A 17063-nucleotide genomic window follows, 5' to 3' on the forward strand; every position below is an offset into this window, starting at 1 on the left:
GGTGGAAGGGACATGTTTGGTAGGAGGGGGATGCCCTGAGCCTGTCATATTCCTCAAAGAGCCTGCTACTCAAAGCTGGGGGAAGTAGATTTGGACATGAAGGAATGGAGGAGCCAGGCAAATGGCCTACAAACATGTGACATAAAGTATAATATGCCAAAGGAGATGGTCAAGAAGTTAAAAAAAATAAGTTGGCATGTAAATAGAAAAAATATGCTAAATTTACAAATTCAATTACAGACCAAGACCCTCTCCCAAAGATGTATGAGGCCACCACTTTCCAAATGCCGCTTTTTATCCTGGAGGTAGGGAAAGCAAACAGAAAGCATGTGTCCCCCAAATAATGACACAAACCAAATCAGAGACAGGTAGTGACATGTAAGACCTCACTTTGGAGACACCAGACATCCTCATGCAGGTGGTAGCATTTAAATTGAACCTTACATGATGAGCAATACTTACTGATATGAAGTTCAGAAGATGGGCAAGAGGGTCTTCCTGGCAGAGGAAAAAACATATATTGAAGCCTTTGGCAAGACAGATACACGGTAGGTTCACAGAACTGAAAGAAGCTATGAATAGATGGAATACACCCCCTTTTACACAACTAGGAACTTAGGAGGGGATTAAAGGGCCAGGTTACTGGAAGGTACTTTAATTGCAAACTGACATAACATAACTCAGGCAAAACTCAAAATAACCTTTAAGATAGAAATAAAACATCTCCAAAAAGTGGTTAAAGATGAATAAACCAGAATGGTGGTTTGACTAACACTTAAGATGCTCACATCCCATATCAGAATGCCATGAATTCATCTCCTAGCTGTGGTTCCTATTCTGGATCCCTTCCAACGCAGATGCTGGGAGGTGGTGGCTGAAGTGATTAGGTACCTTCCACCCACAAGAAAGACCTGGGTTGTGTCTGCAACATAGCCTAGGCTACTGAAGGCATCAGAGGAGAGTGAACCAACAGAAGAGAGTACTCTCTGTGTGTCTGCCTCTCAAAGATCAACAAACAGATACTTCAATCAGAGAGAAGGAAAGTCACATTACATAACATAGCACCTCCATGTGCTAGAAACAATGCCGATACTCCAGAGAATGAAAGATCATGAAGGCAGAGCCCCAGGGGCGGATTCCCATCACCGTGAGAGCTCAGCATGTGTTCACGCTCTCTGCCGTGGAATCAAGTGCCAAGAAGATGCTCACCAGAAGCAGCCTACTCCCTGGCTTCAGAAACCATGATCCCAGAACATTCTGAAAAACTGTAAATGATCCAGTCTGTGATATTCCGTGAGAGCAGCAGTAGCAGATAGCAGTTACCATCCTTGTGGATCATCATTATAAAAACAAAGTTCATCGTTATTACATCCTCATGTCCCTCAAGATCTAGCCATTACACTTGGTGCTTCAGACTCTAAGTCCTCAAAGAAATCAGAAAAGAATTGGAACTACTGAAATTATTGCTTCCTTTTAAATATGAGGATACTGAGACTCAAAAGAGGGCATCTAATGAATTCCAGGTTACAAATGTGATAATTAATTTAAAGCTTATTGCTGCTTTATCAACTAAAAGTTTTACTTGAAACAAGAGAAAAATACTCAAATTCAATTATTTCATTCTGTCCTTACTTCATCATGCTTTTCTTTATTTTCTTGATTCAGTAAAACACTTCTCAAAGCTTATAGACACTTACTCAGACCTGGTTACTGCCTTCCAGGAAAGCATCTAACCGGGCATCCCCAGAAAATAGTGTCCACCTAATATCTCTTCACCTTCAGATCAGCATAAGTTTTATAGTAAGAGCCTCTAAACCAACAGAGGGCAGGATTATGTCCCTTCTCCCATAAAACCTACAAATAGGTAAACTCAACCACCATGGGTTCTCACAGGTGGCAGGAATCATAGACTGAGGCCAAAAAGTAAGAAACTCACCCACAGTCACTGGCAGATTTTAGCAAATCTAGGAGCCTAAATCCAGGTTTCTTAAATCCTGTGGCAGTTGCTTCCTACATTGGTACAAATCACTTAATTTTCACCCTCTATTATGTGGGAAAAGCCTGAGCCAGTGGGTTAAGAAACCTTTGCCTTTCAGTAGCCTGGCCCTTGCCAAGACAAGAGTTCACCTTGTTCTCCCTCGGTCTTTAGTGGAATCCAACCCCTGTTTCCTCTCCCCCTGGGACCAGAGACAGCTCCCAAGCTTTCCCTTCTGACTTGGTCCTTGAGGTGTCCAGAATGGATGTCTCCCTATCTTTCTCTGACATGATGCAAAAGCCAAGTCAAGCTTGGCACTGAAATTAGTGTTTTCTGCTTCAGAGATAAAAATAGCTGGTGAAGCTTAAAGAAGTTCTGCCCCAGTTTATTTAAGGCATAATCTCAAATATCCCTTTGTCCTAATTATTGTGCTATCCCCTGAAGGCAGGAGCTCATAGAAAAATCCGTGAGCAGTGCGAAGTTTTATTTTTGATCTTCAACTCAACTCTCTCAAATATTGACAAATCCCCTCAGAGCAGGGGTGGGAGATCCAGGGGGCAAGTGTCTTTGGTTTTACCATGTGAGGGAACACATTAAAAGATGAGGCAAGGACAAAAATCCTAAGGAATAGGAAGTTTTTATTCTAAAACATCTTCAAACAACTGCTCAATATTCATCACCATTTCCCCAACCTGGAACTGGGAGTGAACAGCAGTGTAGAGGCAACTCCTCCACATTGTGGGGCAGCCTGGAGCAGCTGCTCCTGGAATAGCCCCATCACTTGTAAGGTTGTACTAGCATTTGCTTTCTTATCATAAAGCAAACATCATGAAGCTCGATTTTAATGTTTATGAATATATATGTTACACACACACACACACACACACAGACACACTTAAGGAGGGAAGGAAAAACCCTCTTAGGCAAATATTTTCCAAGAAGTGCAACTGAGCTCTAAACAAGCCTAAAGCACTCTTCGAGCAGCCCCTTGGTGAGATATCTTACTCCATGAGGAGCAGAAAAGCCCTTCACAAGAGACAGTGGAACAGACACATAAAAACATAAGAAAATGAGAACCAAACTTCTTCCTGGCAAGATTTTTCACACAGTCAGTCTTTAGCCTTACTTTCATCAACACAGGGGCCCAGTTTTTAAAAACATGGAGGATCCCTCCCTCCAAGCCCACCCCACCCATAGTGACTCCAAACTAACATGAAAATGCTAAACCTTAATAAACCAGCTGCTCTATGGTGATCCAGGTGATGGATGAATATGAGTTCATTTATCCTACAAATATTTATTGAGCCTTCTCTCTGTAAAAAGCCTCACAGTAGGGGCTGAGGTATGCTATTACACTATTAAATGTTCTAACAATTAAATTTTTCTGTGTCTAGAATGGTTTATAACTTAGTCAAAGTGCTCTGTGCAAAAGGATGCCTTAAGTGAGCGGCGTGCTAGCCACAAAGAATTTCATCACTTACTGTAAATCACATAACATAAACAAATAAGAACATTATTTAAATGAGAGGCCCCTTACTTACAGAAACCATACTGCAGTTACTCTCTTTCAAGATCTAATTAGATTTAAAGCTTCATTTGGGAAACAGAAGATGAAAATGAACGTCTTATCCTAAGGGCATCTGGATGGGAATCAGCTGCATGCATAATTTTTTTTATCATACAGCAAATTTGCCCAGGTAATAATCAAACAAAGGACCTCTGTTTTCTGGGTGTAGAGAAAGGAAGAAAAAATAAACTCATCCATGTATTGTGACAGTAGACAACCATGCTTAGCATGTTCATAATTGATTTCACCATTTTTTAACATTGTTCCAAGAAGATTAACGTGCTCAAATTCAGTCAATGCCATCAAGATATGTATAGTCAGGTGTTGAATGGAAATTCCCCACACAAAATATCTTAAAAACATAAACACACACTCCATTGGACTTCTAGGCACCAATATAGAGCACTCTGAATTTAAAATCAATCAATACAAAAGGTACACCAACTCTTAAAGCTGCAGAATGAACACTGAGACCTTGAAAGGAGACTTGAAATATACTAATTAATGATTGGATGTACCCGAAAGATACCTATGTCACAACCTTGCAAAAGTCGCCTGCTTTGAAAGTTCACAGCTTTGCCCTAAGCTCATTAAAATAGGACTCAGTATTTGGACTCACTGCCTTCTTTCAGTTCATTCTATTTAAAACATCTATTCATAAAATAAATGACATGAGGAAGGGCCATGCTTCACAGGAAGTATTATCCACTTTGCACAAAGATTCTTTAGAGAAAATGCTGAACATGTTAAACACATTAGGTGCATTCAAGTGGTGGTCTGTAAAGCAATAATTTCTTGGCAAAACTCAGTGGAGACTGAGAAGGTAGAGAGATACACAAGTGACAGAAGTCACTGCTGAAGAGATCAGCAAGAAACAATATGAAGCAACCTCTGAAAAGATGAAACTCATGGGAAAGTTAGCTTCCATGATGCAAATGTTATTCGCGTTTTGTTCTGTAGCACGTCTGCCCAGAACTTTCTTTGATCCTGGTGGAAAGTGCCTAATGACAGTGACGCCCTTTCACGATTTTACTAAGGATAATTGACAGGCTGTGGCCTTTTACAAAGGTGAAAACAATTCAGTGTGGACAATTAAAGTGAGAATCACACTGGCATGAGGGTTGCTACAGCCTGTCATGGGCCAGGGTCCTGGAGAAGCTGCACTGCCTTCCTGGCTTCCAATCTCCTCATTCCCAGTTGCTTGAGAAAGCATGGGAGAAGACATTCAATATTTCATCACCATTCCTTAAGTATCCCCTAACAGCAGTAGCCTTTTTTTTTTTTTAATGCATGATTGCAAAGAATCTAAGTGCTGGCCTCTCGGTGTTTCCTTTCTCTGCCCTGGGACCCTTAGCCCATGCTTGACTACCTGGTAGATCCTACACGGATCTATCTGGTTCACTGCTACACTCACCTCTTGTGTGCCCACAGCTGCTTCACATGGTAGATCCAGAGCCACAGCGCTTAACTGGAAGACCAAGGAGGAAGAGGACAAAAAGCACAGAACTTAGGGCCAGGGTAACCAAATCATTAGTGAGGTTCCTGACAATTCTGCGGAGCTTTACAGCTAGGGACTAAAAATCCTCAGGCACTTGCAAGTCTTCACATTGAATGATGGATAACATGAGGAGGGAAGAGGAAAAGCAACCGTGGTGTTAGAATTTATGACACACCCCCCAATAATGAAGAACTCTCAAGCAGGCTTGCTCCTTTCCCAGGCGTGTACACATTTGGTATGAAAAACAGAAGCAAATGATTAAAATGTGTACTTCTCTAAGCATTATTCCTTTAGGGGTTATTTGCCAGTTGTACATTGGCAATGCTAGGTAAAAGGGTTGACCAGTGGGAAATGTTGGATACTCTCCCTGAAGGTTTCTTTCTTTCTTTCTTTCTTTCTTTCTTTCTTTCTTTCTTTCTTTCTTTCTTTCTTTCTTTCTTTCTTTCTTTCTTTCTTTCTTTCTTTCTTTCTTTCTTTCTTTCTTTCCTTCCTTCCTTCCTTCCTTCCTTCCTTCCTTCCTTCCTTCCTTCCTTCCTTCCTTCCTTCCTTCCTTCCTTCTTTCTTTCTTTCCTTCCTTCCTTCCTTCCTTCCTTCCTTCCTTCCTTCCTTCCTTCCTTCCTTCTTTCTTTCTTTCTTTCTTTCTTTCTTTCTTTCTTTCTTTCTTTCTTTCTTTCTTTCTTTTCCCCCTGACCCTTCCCTTGTTCTAAATCTCAGTTATGAAAGTCAGAGGAGGAGCCAGCCTGGGGGAGACACCAGGTTCCGTTTAGCCAAAGCAGGAACTTCTCCCCCACCTGACTCAGTGCTTCCTCTTCCGATTTCCCTTAACAGTCTTTTCTATACTTCTCCTACGACAACAGGTCGATCTGGTCTTATTTCTAGTTAATGATTTTATTTTGAAAATCATTACGAAAAGATCATCAGATCCTTGTAAGCCTGCAACATCCCCCAGTGGCAATGCCCTGGAGGAATCCCATGCCTCCCAAATCCCAAATCCAGTCCTCCCTTTCCAGACGACAAATCCAGCCACCAGCTCCACTGCTACATCCCAGAGACTCAGACCTAAAACAACTGTCCCTATACCCTGGACCACCTTGAGGACTCCTCTGAAAAAGCATGACCAGGCACATGAGGCAAAGGCCACAACATCCTCCCAATTCAAACTCAGCACGTCACCACCATTCTGTTAGGCTTTTCCCAGTGCATATTCCTATACTCCACATGTTTCTTCAGCCTTTTTCACCTTGGTCCAATGTGTATCACCTTTCACCTGCCCTACCATAGTGACTCCTGTTACTGGTAGAAAATCATTCTCCACACAACCACCAGAGTGTATGATTTGGTCAATTCCAATGCCCACATACCCTCTGGTGGCTTCTACAGTCTCCCACACCCATTCCAAATCCTGTTCCCTGCTCCACTCCAAGCCTCCATTGACCTCACATGATGTTCTATCCCAACACTGTGAGCCATGTCCACTGGCTGCCTTTATCTAACTTTACATCTCAGTGCCTTTGCAAAAACTTCCCCGTGGGCAGCTCTTCCCTTACTTAGCTCTGGAATATCAATTCCTTGGGGAAGTTTCTCCCAATTCTCAAGCTTTTCTGCCCCCTGCCTCTGAACTGCCTCACAATGCTTTATCCATTCTCATAACACAAAAGGGATTATATTTACACTCTGATATAGACACTGAATACACATCTCTCCAGCAAAAAGCACCTCTTTGCACTCTTGTCTGCTTTGGCCCTTTGTGCCTACATGGCTCAACTTTCAGCTAAATGGACTAACAAACAGAAAAATCACCACGATGCACATCACATTAAATTAGATCTAAGTTACCAGGATCACAAGGGGTTAATTTCTCCAAAAGTCTGCATATTTCCTAACTAGTACAAACAAGACTATTATAAGGTCTGAGGTTTAAGAGTTTTCATGACAACATTTACAAAGTCACTCCTCAGAGGGGCAGCTGAGTGAGCTCTACAAAGGGTCTATTTGTAGAGAGTGCAGGGAGGTGACACCCCTGATTCCCCTAGCAGGTTTGACAAATCCCTTGTCAAAAGGGGTGAGGGAAGTGGGTTACCAAAACCCACCGGAATTAGGGAGGCAACTGTCATCCCATCAAATTGTGACCTGACAAATAGCAAGTGAAATAGGGACCCCAGCCTCACATCCTTTCTAGGTTCAGAGTTCTTTCCAAAGCGTACCATTACACAATTCCCTTCAAAATCAAGGGCTCGGGCCCGGCGGCGTGGCCTAGCGGCTAGAGTCCTCGCTTTCAACGCCCCGGGATCCCATATGCGCGCTGGTTCTAATCCCGGCAGCTCCACTTCCCATCCAGCTCCTTGCTTGTGGCCTGGGAAAGCAGTCGAGGACGACCCAATGCTTTGGGACCCTGCACCCATGTGGGAGACCTGGAAGAGGTTCCTGGTTCCCGGCATCGGATCGGCGCAGCACCGGCCCGTTGCGGCTCACTTGGGGAGTGAATCATCGGACGGAAGATCTTCCTCTCTATCTCTCCTCCTCTGTGTATATCTGGCTGTAATAAAAATGAATAAATCTTTAAAAAAAAAATCAAGGGCTTTAAATGATGGAGTACACCCAGACCAGCCTCTTGCAGCCCAGAGTATCAGCCAACAGGTAAGGAAAGACAGAATCCCACCACACCGGTGTCAACTCTTCTACCATATGGACTCAAGAAAAAGGCAAGGATTGGTGTTGGCATTGTGGCATAGCCAGTTCAGCCACTGCCTGCAAGGCCAGCATCCCATATAGAAGCAAATTTGAGTTCTAGCTGCTCAACTTTCAATCCAGCTCCCCACAAGAGTGCCTGAGAAGGCAGAAGACAACGACCCACACACTTGGGCCCTTGTCACCCACGTGGGAGATGCAGAGAGTTCCAAGCTCTTGACATTGACCTGGCCCAGCCCTAGCCATTGCAGCTATCTGAGAAGTGAGTCGGTGGCTAAAACATTCTTTCTCTCCCTTTCCTTCTCTCTGCAACTGTCTTTCAAATAAATAAAACTTTTGAGAGGGAGAAAGAGAAAAAGGCAGAAGCCCTCCTCCCCCAACAGTTATGTTTTTATGCCGGGAAGGCCCGAGTGTGTGTAGGTTTGGGAGGAATAATGTGATACAGCAGATGCAGAACAAAACAATCTGGATGTAAGGGCCTCTGTCTTCAACGAAATACACGCCTCCTGACAAACAAATCACACACCTCCTGACACCATGCCCTGCTCCAGTGAATCTGGTGCGACACTGCAGGGCTCACTTCTCTTCCCCTTCTATCTCTTATAATATAAGAAGCGAAAATGAAACTGGAAACATCTGAACACTCCAATGTGCCTCACAAAACACTCAGCTTCCAAACCCATTGTGATATTCTGCTAGGTTTTAATTCTGAGCTACTAGGGCAGACGTCACAACACAAAGGCCGTCCTAAAGAAATGGTCTTAAACCATCTTCCTGCCCTGCCTCCTCGAGTGCATTAAGACATTTTAGAGCTTGCTTGCAAGTTCCAACCTTAAAATCCCGATTATTTATTTATGCCCTTTTTGTCTAAGAAGTTAAATCCCCAAAGCGTCTCAATTTAGATCAAAAGCAATTTACCAAACTTCACCTGGCACACCTGTGCCTTATGATTTGTTAATTACCTGCTTAGCATTTCCAGAGCTGTGAGACAGAGGTTCGGCCCCATTGGCTGCAGGGAGAAATCTCCAGTAACAGAGCTTTCCAGAATGCCTGGTGTGTTCACTGAGGCAAAGCTCTTCTATAACTCCTGAGCCACAGGAGTTCTGCACACTGTACGAATCTTTCAAGGCGAGGAACTCAACACCCAGCAAAGACTGCACATGCAAGTGCAGTTGCTGACCTATTTCTTGGCTACTTGATCAAATGCTGTAATGGTACTAATATGTCTTATCAACCGTGTTCCATCACCCATGGGATCATCATGTACCAGCACCCCACTTCTTCCCGCAGCACCTTTGGTTGACAATTTGGCATTAGAATACTAGGAATAACAATAATTACTTGCTTTTACAATTGCTTCAAATGAAAGAGATCATTAAATCGCACACATGAAAAGATGATCTCATTTCCCAGACAGCTCTAGTAGGTGCCTTTCTTTCTTTCATTGCCTCTAAGTCCTTAGCAATGATCTGTGTTAAGTGGTTTCGCCTCTAGCTGGATGTGCAGTGGTTATGATGCCCAGCAGTGAAAAAAAGACAGAAGATTCATTATGCACAAGGCACTCAAATGTTTTTGTCATTTTTCCCCTTATTTGTCTCACAGGGAACCAAAAAGCATAACCTTTCTCTGAGCCCTCCCTTGGCGAGCAGAGGCAAAGGCAGCAGCGCTCAGGAGCCTGCTGCGTCACAGCCAGAGCATCTGCAGATCGCTCATCAATTACCAGTTACTTTGGAGTCAAACTCTGAGGAACTTAAACATACTCTGTGCCCTGAAATCTTCTAAAAAATGAAGAGGAGAGATTGCATGAGCTCCTGGAAGCAAACAGTGAAGATGTGGTTCGTGGCTGCCCACACCAGAGCCCACTCCCGGCCCCATGAAACTCCCACTGTACTTTTATCTCTTCCATGAAACTCGTCACGTTTTGACTTGCATTGTAATTGCAATTATGTCCCAGCACTTTGATTATGCTGCACGTCCCTTTCAGGGCAGATTCTATCTCCAGCTCCTCTCTACATCCCTCTCCCCACCCAAACCACCTCCCACCATCCCCGTGTAGAGACATCACTCAAGACCCACCAAGGACGCTGCTGCCTCCTTCTGATGCCAAACCCCTGCTCACCACCAGGACTTACAGCATCTTCCCAGTCAGTGCCTGCATCTGCAGTGTTCCTTCCTGTTCTCCAACGCCATCAGCATTGATTCTCGTTTTTCCCCAACAGTCTTGCCCCAGGTTCTTGAGGAATTGGCACCCTAGTGACAGGGAAAGAAACCGAGCCTATCAACTACACCTAAAAAATCCTGTCCTCAATAAAATGAATCATCTAGAAAAGAAAAAACCTACAGAGAATAATAAATCTCAATCAATTGATGTTCAGTTGATGCAAAGAAAACACTATCTGGTTTGTTTTTCTACAGAGAGCCTGAAATAGGGAAAAATTTCTTCATTTGAGAAATGCAGTTTGTTTGGACAATGACATCACAATACTGTTTGCTGAGTTCACCGAGACCTGGGAGTTGTCTGCGTTAATAATGCTCACTTACTGTCTACACTGTGCTACTGAAAACATAAATGTCTGTGTTTATCCGGATCACTAACAATACTCGGACTAATTCCAAAGTAATACAAAACTGAACATGCAATAAATGCTGGAAGAAAAGACATCTCACATCAGAACATTCCCACTCTGGTATCCCTCTTCAAGCAGAATGCCTCGTGCTCCGAACTCTCTCCTGCTGGCTGCCTTCAGGTTCCTTGTAGCACACTATAACCGAAGCTACTGAGGGCGCAGGAACCTTTCATATCTAAAGGACAATTATACAATGAGACTTCCTGTCCTCACTAGGTATCCTAGTACTTCCAGCAGGTCACATGAAAACCATGGATATTTGCAGATAAAAGACTCTTTATTTCTGGGTGCCAGAGACACTTCAGCATCTAATGAGAATTTGGGAATCAGTTATTCTAGTTACGGCCACTTAGACACACCAAGAATCAAATCAACCGACAAGACTAAAGGGGGAAATAGCTTGCATTTCCATTCATTGTGATTGGCCGTGTGAACACATCCTCATTCATCACACACAGCCACCACCACACTGCAGGCTTCAGACAAGAAAGATGCACCGACACATCCCATCTCCAATTGGGTCTAAAATCACTTGGGGTTGATAGCCACAATCAAACAAATCAGGCAACATGCTGGAAGCCACCTATCTTGTCCCTTCAAATAACCTGGACCTTGGAAACACGCTGAACACCTGGCTCAATATTCCAAGTGAGTCAGAAGAAGTCAAGGAGGAACATATATCCCCAGCCATGTAAGGGGCCACATCAAGTTCTTCTCTCACAGTTGCTGTAAAGGATCATCACAAACTTGGTGAATTAAAACATCTGAAATTGGGATGGACATTTGGTTTGGTGGTTAAGATGCAAATTGTTGTTTTTGTGGCTGTTCCAACTCATACCAGTTATTGACCTCGTTTCATGGCTTCTCACTTATGGTAATGTATAGTGATGGAGTTCTGGGGTCTATCATACACAGATGTGGGGGTATAATGGAACACGCGTCCCTGCATCCAGACAAAAGATGGATTCCCAATGAAACTGTTGGATATGTGTAGACAATGGGATGCTAGACAGTCTGACATTGCTGTACCAACAATGTCGGGGTACACTTAAATAAGAGACTGATAGAATTATGATTCCTTATGAAGGACTACACTATTATAACAAAATGGGAAAAATCTGACGGGAGATGGGAGTTGAGGGGGGGATCCTAGCCTATACAAAACTGTTCCATATAATTCAAAATTCAAAATAAAAAATATATTTAAATAAATAAATAAATAAATAAAATGACCATGTACATCAGAATATCTGAGTGTGATTCCTGCCTCTAGCTCCCAGTCCGAGCTTTCTGAAAATGCAGATCCTGGAAAGCAGTAAAGACAGATCAGGTAATTGGGTCCCTGCCAACGACTGGGAAGGCCCACATTGAGTTCTGGTTCTAGACAGCCAATTCTCACCATTTCAGGCATTCAGAGAATAAACCAATGAATGGGAATTTCCCGCTCTCCTCCATAATTCCTTTTTTATCAGAAATTTCTTCCTGCCTAGTTCATCAGGTTAGAAATCTGAAGTTAAGCTATGGAGCCTCTGTCTCTTTTGCACCTCTTAGTCAGCAAGCATCCTATCAACACCTGTGGTCATGTTACTCCCAATGAGCCTTTTGTGCACAGCACACTGCTCCTGCATATCTGAACATCTGTAGAATATGAACAAACGTGTGCTTTTCATCACCATAGAATGGACACATTTGAGGAACCTCATGCTTAATTAAATAGTTCATTTTTAATCGAGTAAACTTTTCTTGTAATAGCCTATGTTTAGTTGTATTATTTCCCCAGGATTTGATTTTGTGCTTCTGTACCAGGGATAAGAAGAACTAAACGTGAAGAAGTAGTACCTTTTCTGACAATGGTAAATAGTCAAACATCCTATTGTCAAGATACATTTGACGGCTTCATTTGGGAGTCCATCTTTGATTTGTAAGCCGGGTTACACTTAGATAGCAGAAGGATGGACTTATGACTATTTATGAAGCACTATACTGTTATAATAATATAGGGTAAGTCAATGTGAGAGAAGGGATTTGAGGAGAGGGAAAGGGAAATCCCAGAGCCTATAGAACTGTATCATAAAATAATTTTTAAAAATGATAAAAGAAAAAAAGTAATACCTGTTTAATTGTTTACTCAAAAACTAGAGACTGAGCACCTGCTCTCTGCACACCTTGGGCAGAGCACTGGAAAGAGGAAAAGGAAAAAGTTCTTGTCCTCTAATAGTTCAGGGCCCAACCAGGAAGACAAACACTCTCACAACTCATTAATGTCTTAAGTCATAAAACAATGATGTAATGATGAATGAAATATGAGAGTACTTGAAATTGCTTGTGAAAAACAGAATATATTCATTGCAGTGTAAAAAAAAGCCTATATGAAAAAGGCTGTAAAATACACAATATGAAAAAAACTAATTTCCAAAGCTTTTAGCACTAAATTAAACTTATCTTTTAATTCCACTTTTCCATAAACTTTCTGAAGTAGCCTTGTTCATGGGAAAAGGGAAGGAAGCAACTCACACCATAGAATGAGGGACAATGTCTCAGAGCAACAGGCTTGTCCAGGGCAGGGGGAGACCAGAATTTCGACTAAAAAGGACAGAAAAACAAAGGCCTGGGTTTCAGGCAGGCTTGTGTCATGGCAGTAAACAGAGGAAAACAAAGCTTAAAATGCCCAGGGAGGCTACTTTGGAAACTGCCTAAAATGCCACTTTGAACTTTCTCTGCAGAATGCAGAAGTGCAGAGCCGCAAAGGACATCAAGCCTCCACCTCCTGCAGCTGAGAACAACGGTGCTCCTGCCAACATCCCTGCAGGTAAAGGTGCGGGGTGTACACTGCAGAGGTGCAGGGGCGCCATTTGCGTAAGTCTAGAGGGCTCAGTGCTGTGCAGCGTTCAACAGTGCAGCAGGGTAGGGCTGGCCCAGCCTCCGCACTTCCCTCTCACTCCAAACAGTCCTTCATAGAAAAGCCAGATTTTGCAGTTAAATATTTTGGAACTGGAATCTAGCACCAGTCATACTTTAGCATTGATCAGACTAAAGCATGAAAAACTGTCATAAAAGCTTGGTTGCTAACTCTTGCTGGCATTTATAATACAAAAATAAAGATGCGTAGATACAAGTTGTGCAGAAGGCCTGCTATGAGAAGACAAACAAGACAGTGATCAGAGGTTGCCAAACTGGGAATACGTCTATCAGGACATTGTAGGGATTATTTTAAAGTCTCATTTAAGAAGGGAAAATAAGAACAGATTCATGAAATGGAAAGAAGTTCAAACTGTGCATTGGTATGCACACAAAATCAAAACCAAAGAGTGTGATGGGAAGATTCTGATGAGCAACTGAGGAATCCAGACAACACAAACATAGGGCTCAAGGTCATGAACAGTTGACTCGACTTCAGCTTCCAATGCCTACAAAATAGGACAGTATGTTGCCTTCTTAGAGATACTGTCAGAACTTCACATGAAAATTCTTGGGAACATATAAGAGAACATATTCAGTAATTGGGGAAGGCATGTGGCACATTCGCGATGCCTGCATTCCACAGCACAATGCCTGGGTTCATACCCTGGCTCCTTTCCTGACTCCAGCCCCCTCTAATGCACACCCATGAGGCTGCAGGTGAGCGTGTAAGTGGTTGAGCCTCTTTCCCTCACATAGAAGCCCTGGATTGAGTTCTAAGTTTCTAGCTGCAGCCTGGCCCAGTCTTGACTGTTGTGGGTATTTGATGGGTGAACACATGAAGTCAGTCTCTCTCCTTGCCTCTGCCTTCTTCTTCCTCTCTTCCTTTCCAATTAAACTTTGGAAAATGCAGTCAGCATTAGGTAGAAAAAACAAAAGAACACTAAACTCCTAGACACTGGAAAAGAAACACACATTTCCATTTTCACATGTCAATCTTTTCCTCCTCTTGATTTGCGTTTCACCCTCTAATAGGCTGGAAAAAAATCATTAGGCCAAAATAATCTCACACGAAGAAACAGAGTTGGCTGAGAGCACAGAATATGACTTGTATCCAGATAAAAATGCGGGTGAAAAGGAGGGAGACAATTCTAGCAGGCTCGGGCCAAAGTCTCAGCAAGGATACATTAGTCAATCTGTGCTCATCACAACATTGCTTTCAGCACAGGCAGGCCAGGCAGCTCAATACAAGCAAGATAGACAATTTGGAAAAGGTTCAGAGAAGAACAGAGCAACAACAATATTAAGGGGCTGGTTTCAAGGATTGATTTAGGAAGAAAGATTAAGGACGCTAAGTGTGTACATCTTTCCTAATCACGGACTAAGTGAAGACAAGATAAACATCATCAGACATTTAAAGGGTAGAAGCAGTGAGGATAGAAAGGGATTATTTAGACGAGATTCTCAATTTATGCAACACAGTGCAAACTGTCATAAAAAGCTATAGGCTGAGGACTTGGCTCATTTAGATGAATTCAGGAATGAAGTTCAGCTGAAATTAGTTTACAGTGCTAAGCTTACCTTCACAGAGAAGTTTCTCCGAAGACATAAAAACGGTTGAAAATTTGTAGGTGATCTACCTTTGTGAATTGCAAGGCTGTGCTTACGTTAAAATAAGCCAGCATTTCGGCAGGCAATAAACTGGCATGAGTTTCTTTAGGCAATGGCAATGATTGTGTCATCCATTCTCAGGGCTACAGCCCAGGAAGCCACTGTGGAGAGCACAAGCACTTCGCTGCTCTTGTCTACCCACTGAAAATGACACCTCACAAAGTCTGACTCCTAACTCACCCTTCCTTCCTCCACGCTGCGTGACCAGTACTGTAGTTCCACTGGGCTCTGGCCCACTCACATCACATATTATCATTACAACACACTTTTTTGATTCTTTGCCACTGCCTTTGGCCATCATTCATGTTTGGTTCTTGCATAGTGATGATGGTGGTGATGGCGATAGTAACATTAGTGTTGGTCATGCTGATGGTTGAAGAGGTGGTGGTACAGGCAATGATGGTACTACTTTTCCATAATCCCCAAGAATAGGCAATTAACTGTGGTACAGTTTCATCACCAACCAAATGAGCCTTTTTGTTTTATATGTTACTCTTTCCTGTAAAAAAAAAATATTTATTTGAGGCTATGGCATTATGGCACAATGGATAGAGCCACCACCTGTGATGATGGTATCCCAAATGGGTGCCAGCTCATATCCTGGCTAACATACTTCCCATCTGGCTCCCTGCTAATGGCCTAGGAAAGCAACACAAAATAACACAAGTATTTGGATCACTGACATTCACATGGAGGACCCAGAAGAAGCCTTTGGCCTAACCAGCATCGGTGATTTGGCATCTGGGAAATGAACCAGAGGGGGGAAGATCCCTCTCTCACACACACATACAAATTAATAAACTCTTCTTTTAAAAAATTATCTACTTTATCATTTTTAGGCATAGAGATAATTGATAGGCATAGAGTGAGGGAGAAAGATCTTATCCACTGATTCACTCCCCCAAATGCCTGCAACAGCCATAAGCTGAGCCAGAGACTCAATCCAGGTTTCCCAGGTGAATATCAGGAACACAATTACTTGAGCCATCATTGCTTCCTCCCAAGACACAGAGCCATAGCCTCATTTCTAACCCAGGTACCCTGACATGGAACATGGGAATCTGAATTGGTGTCTTAACCACTAGACTAAACATCCGTCCCTGCATTTTTATCACTCATCTCAAATTTTATTCTCATTCACAGACACAGACACTTTAATGTGATCATATATTCCCTTGTCATTACCTATTTTGCCACTTAGCTTAGGTAATCCATTCATTAAAATGCTGAGCAGGAGTCTGTATTCCATTATTTGCAAAGCAGTGTTTAAGCAAAATCTCTGAACCAACTACTTGAGATGTAACTAAAATATCCATGTGTTAGAAGCAAGAACCAAACTATCATAACGGGATAGAACATGCTCTGGACAGCAACACAGCCTTGCTCAGCACTAGCGAGACCAAATACACAGCCCTGTCTTGACAAATCCACCACATGCTACCCTGACAATCTAGTCATGGGTTTAGAATAAAATCGGGATTCTCCTGCTCATACTTTTGCTTTGTTTCCCATTTTTTAATATTATTATCATTTTATGATACAATTCCATAGGCTCTGGAATTTCCCCGACTCCCTCCCCAAACCCTGCCCCCCCCACTGAGTTCTTCCATATAATTACAACAGCAAAGTTCCTCATAAACAGTCATAAATCCATCATTGCAGGCAAGCACAATGGTAAAGAATCCAGCATCCCATTGTCAAGACACATCCATCAGTTTCACTGGGAGTCTATCCTTGGTCCTGAAGTACAGATGCACACTGCACCGCATCCTCACATCTGGATATGTTAGCCTCCTCTACACAGTCACTGTAAATCCCCCCAACTAAAAAGCAACAACAACAAAAAAAAATAGCAGGAAGAAAAACAGAAATTTACAATGCCATGAAGCTAAATAACTTGTTACTGAATTACTAAAGTGTCTTGAAGAAATGACAAAGAAAATCAAGAATCTTCTTGAAGAAAATGATGCTGCTCTATAGTCTATGAGTCACTGAAGAATTTAATGAGAAGAAAGTGTTTTGAAGAGATGAAACTAACAAAAAAAAGCAAAATCCATGAGATACAGTTTTCGCTAATCTTTGTTGGTGAAATGTGTCTCTTGTAGGCGAGATATAGAGGGGTTTTGTTTTTTGATCCAA

The sequence above is a fragment of the Ochotona princeps genome, chromosome 2 (genome assembly GCF_030435755.1).
Source record: "Ochotona princeps isolate mOchPri1 chromosome 2, mOchPri1.hap1, whole genome shotgun sequence".
Taxonomy (NCBI): Eukaryota; Metazoa; Chordata; class Mammalia; order Lagomorpha; family Ochotonidae; genus Ochotona; species Ochotona princeps.